This window comes from Balaenoptera borealis, assembly GCF_965194805.1.
Source record: "Balaenoptera borealis genome assembly, chromosome: 12".
Taxonomy (NCBI): domain Eukaryota; kingdom Metazoa; phylum Chordata; class Mammalia; order Artiodactyla; family Balaenopteridae; genus Balaenoptera; species Balaenoptera borealis.
Genome location: NC_138869.1, coordinates 63,424,590 through 63,424,926, shown reverse-complemented (window position 1 = coordinate 63,424,926; position 337 = coordinate 63,424,590).

The following is a 337-nucleotide window of genomic DNA, read 5'->3' as shown; positions in this document are numbered from 1 at the left end:
GATTGCAAGGAACCGATTGAAGATGTGAGAGAATGACATTTATTATTTTGGGATGTCTAGCTCAAATAATTTATCGCTATTTTAAAAGTCTTCTTAATCATCTACATTTAGGAAAACATTTCAATATCAATTGAATCAAAATAAATAAAAATATTTAATTAATCAAAACTCTGCCATATCTAATATTTTGTCACTTGATGTTTTGTGAGTAAACTACTGCTCATGGACCAAATCCAACTTATTCCCTGTTTTTGTAAGTAAAGTTTTATTGGATCACAGCCACACCCATTCATTTACATAGTGTTGATGTCTACTTTGCATTACGACAGTAGAGTTT